The 4,128-nt window shown below is 42.0% G+C and overlaps 1 long non-coding RNA gene across 1 annotated transcript; it reads left to right on the top strand.

Annotated features, from left to right (window-relative positions):
* Positions 1 to 1,766: 1,766 nt before the first annotated feature.
* LOC106046556 (uncharacterized) lies at positions 1,767 to 3,806 on the top strand. The gene is made up of 3 exons (XR_001213301.3): positions 1,767 to 1,967; positions 2,906 to 3,079; positions 3,292 to 3,806. It is a non-coding gene; the product is annotated as an uncharacterized lncRNA (long non-coding RNA).
* The last annotated feature ends 322 nt before the right edge of the window (positions 3,807 to 4,128 follow it).

Genomic DNA, 4,128 nt, shown 5'->3' with positions numbered 1-4,128 from the left:
TCCTGCTCAGGTGCTATCAACTAGGAAACGAGCACCCAAAACAGGTGGTTGCCACTATGGCCATAAATCCTTCCCCTTGCTAGGGTGAAGCCAATCAGAGGCAGCCTTGGAAACTGATGCATATGTCATCACCATAGAAAATGTGCTAACTAATTGCAAATGTATCTGAGGAGCTCTTGTTTCGAACAACTCATTTCTGATATTTAAATATTTTAAAATAAAGTATGCTTTAGTCAATTTATTCCTTCTTCTAATGTTATGTAACTGTCAAAATAAAGATATTACATCCTTTCAATTTCAGTGAAATTGAAACCTGTTAAACACTGAGGAAAACTTTCTGTTGATCTGAAGTGGTATTATCTGGAGAAAGCAAACATACACAGAGCTGCCCAGAGTCCCATCCGCTGTGAATCTGGTCCTCTGCTGCTTACTTTTTTTGGGGGGAGGTTGGGGGTAGTGGAGCGAGGGTGGAGTGGGAGGAGTGGGGGTGTTACATTTAGTGTGAGAAAAGCACTTGCTTTTAAACCAAAACATAAGCTTGCAGAGTAGAGTTTTATTCTGGGATGATGAAAATAAAATTTAAAAAAAAAAAAAATGGGAAGGTGTAGTTGTTTGGGCAGGTGTATCAAAATGTTTCCCAACTAGCCTGTCCTCCAAAATACACCTGTGGGCAAAAAAATCTAGCTGAAAAAGCCTTTTCTCACCTTGCACCTCTGGAGAAACCCTTTTGCTTATATTGATTTTTAAGGTGCTACGGCACAGAAAGGACAATAGTCAGGGCCATATCTAAAAGATCCAAACTTTACCCCTCCAACTTTGCCAACAGAATGCACTTCTCAGAGAAATGAAGGCCGTGTCAGCGATAGGCCCAGAAAAGCTCTGTGGGAACTCTGAGACTTTCTGGCTTGAATCAAATAAGCAGAAACTTGCAAAGAGTGGCGTGACTATGAGGAATTTTCCCTTTCCTCACACGCTGGGGAGCTGACACCACAGAGACGACAATGTGGAAAAGTGCGATTTGGAAGTTGGTCTTACAACGCCTACCATTCCCAGCCTAAGCTGGCAGATGAAGGTTTCAGAATCAGTCAGGTCTCTCATATAAGAGCAACACTTCAGAAGCAATGAATAAGGAGTTGTCATTCTTTTACTACACGATCGCTTCTTTGCACAGAGGTTTGACCAAGTGTTTTTGGTCTATGTGGAGACAGCCTCGGTGAGGTGAGGCAGGGCTGCGCCATGCTGACACAGCTGGTTCTGGCTGGTCCCAGCTGTCCCCAGGCCCCAGTGCAGGCCTGGCTGGGCCTGGCAATGCAGCTGGTGCCACTGGGAAAATGTGCTGTAGTAAGGGTAAAATGCTGCCTATTTTTTTTTTTTTTTTTTGCCCAGTGAGGGCAAAAGTGTGAGAAACAGCACTGGGAACAGCAAGGCCAGAGAAGGAGGACATTGTCCACTCCAGAAGGCTCTGAAGCTTCAGCGGCCTGAGCAGGAGTCAGCCTGCCTCGGGCCTTGGCTTCCCCACTATCACTGGCGGCTGAGGAACGCAAGCCCTCCCTGTGTTTTAGCAAATACATAGAAGTGGGGGATCTTTTTTTTTTTTTTTTTTTTCTTTAAGACCATCAAAAAATTAGACAAAACAGGAATTGTTCATTTAGTTAAAGTCAAAATGCAGAACTTTGAATATTCACAGATTCATATGTCATAGTTTAAGTACGACTCATTCAAATTTCATGCAAATGTTCACTTTACTTGTAAGACACTACTCTTACTTTGGCCTAGAATTCAAGCTGAATACTTCACAGGGAAGTGTGGTCCTGGAGCACAGTGTGATTATGCTGGAAATGGTATTGCCATGTTTCCATTTCCTGTGCTTCACAAATGGGAGATATGACAGTCTGTAAGACAGAAAAAAGGATATTTTGAAAGCCGAGAAAGTCTTTGGGCTAGACTTGGATTCTGATGGGTTTGAGGTACGTTTCACTTTGTTTGAACAGTTTCTTTGATAAGGCTATCCCAAAAGGATGTAAGGATATCACAAACAATCAATAAAATAAAATAAAATAAAAGACCAAGCCATAGAACAAGTTTTTTCTCATCCTCCCTAGTTTATTTCTTTTGCTCCTTTTCAGTGTGTGGCAAGGGTATGTTTGCTTTATGGCTGGGATACTTAAAGAAGTTTAATGACATAAAATTCATATAGCAGCATCTGTTAGAGAAGTTATAATTATAGGATATTTAATCTGTTATTTTTGCTTGTGTATATCCTTAATAGCTAATGTTTTCTGTGCGATTGTGGTAAAGTTGTTGTGCCAGTCAAATCTGTCAGTCTGCACCTGATCTTTCCTGACACTATGCTTAGAAATGTAATGAGACAATACCCAATTTAACAAATGACAGCTCTGCAGCTTGCTCTGTCTCATTGCAGAGAGACGTCTTTTTCTGAATAACTTTTGCTTAAAATGTCATGTGTTTAAGCTGCTGTGACCAGCCATTTTTTTCTCCACTAAGCACTGGGGAAGGTTCAAGAGTGTGCTCTGTATGACACACATGGTGAATTAAAAAAGTTAAAAAAACTGGGGTGGGGAGGAAAACAGATACCTCATAGAGAGAGAAGAAAAAAAAAAAGTGTTTATCTTCATTAAAGGCACTTTAATAACACTAACTTAAAAAAGGAATTGCCTCAGAGTGAAGTGAAAGCCTTCAGGATATTAGTACCTGTGTTTTAGACGGTTGGAGCTTAAAACAGAGCAGTACAGACTGTTACCCATGCTTGTTTTAAAGCAGCGCTAGATTTTACTGGGTTAGAGTAATGTTGCAGACATCTTGTTGCAGTGCTATCTCAGCTGTTCCCTGGCCCCACTAGAGTTCTATGATCCACAATAAAAATCACTTTGTTTTCAACTTACAGGCTTTCATCCAGCTACATTAAGCAGCAACTTACTTCATGAATGTAGAAGTAATGGAAACAGAATTTATGACTTTGATGGAAAACTTTCCTGTTGTTTGTATAGAGTTCATTAAACCTCAGGAGGCTGTTTTCTCTGGCATGAATTCACACTTGAATTCATGTACAGCTCCACAGGTAGCTTGACTCACTTAGTCAAGTGTTCACTTGAAAAGCTTTTGCTATTTCTGTTTTTGGTGTTGTGGTTTTTTTGTTTGCTTGCCTTTTTTTTTTTTTTTTTGGTGGTGGTTTTTTTTTGGGGGGGGGAGGCAGTTTTTTGTTTGGTCTTTGTTGTCTTTATTTATTAGGAGATTTAACTAGAATTTCTATTTCTTTTGCTTCTCCTTCAGTTTGTGGCTAGTAAAGAGACAGTGAGACACCACGAGACGTGAGCTTACCTCCATGAAGTGGAAGCACTTTGCCTGTGGCTACCAGTGCAACCAGCTCCTCCATGGCTCCTCTGCAAACTTTTAAGTGTCCATATAGCACTACAGTACCTGGCAGACAGAGGCGCTTTCCAGAATATAGCCAGCATGATTACAAATGTCCTGTTTCCTCAGCTATTTAGCTATTTGCAATGAAGTCTTTAAAAATTACAAGACCGGTAGTATGAAATGCTGATGTTTATCCTGTCTGGGCCTGTCTGCTAGTGTTGTCCCACCACTCTTTATTCTCCATCATTCTCAAGCTTGGCATGTGTCAGCAGTGTGACCTTGCAGCCCAGAAGGCCAACTGCATCCTGGGCTGCAGCAACAGAGGGGTGGCCAGCAGGGGAGAGAAGTGATTGTCCTCCTATGCTCTGCCCTTGTGAAGCCGCACCTGGAGTGCTGCGTCCAGGTTTGGGGCCCCCAGCACAAGTAGGATGTGTTAGAACAGGTCCAGAGGACAGCCACGAAGATGGTCATCAAGGGCTGGAGAACCTCTTCTAGGAAGGACGGCTAAGAGAGCTAGGGCTGTTCAGCCTAAAGAAGAGAAGGCTCCAGGGTGACCTCATTTCAGCTTTTCAGTACTTATAAGGGGGCTTATAAAAAAGATGGAGAACAACGTTTTGCTGTCAGATAATGATAGGACAAGGGGGAATGGTTTTAAACCAAAATGGAGAGGAAATTTAGATTAGAGTTTAGGAGGAAATTCTTCACTCAGAGAGTGGTGAGGCACTGGAATAGGCAGCCCAGAGAAGCTGTGGA

Source organism: Anser cygnoides, chromosome 13 (assembly GCF_040182565.1).
Source record: "Anser cygnoides isolate HZ-2024a breed goose chromosome 13, Taihu_goose_T2T_genome, whole genome shotgun sequence".
In the NCBI taxonomy this organism is placed as follows: domain Eukaryota; kingdom Metazoa; phylum Chordata; class Aves; order Anseriformes; family Anatidae; genus Anser; species Anser cygnoides.
This window is presented reverse-complemented; position numbering and strand designations above follow the sequence as displayed.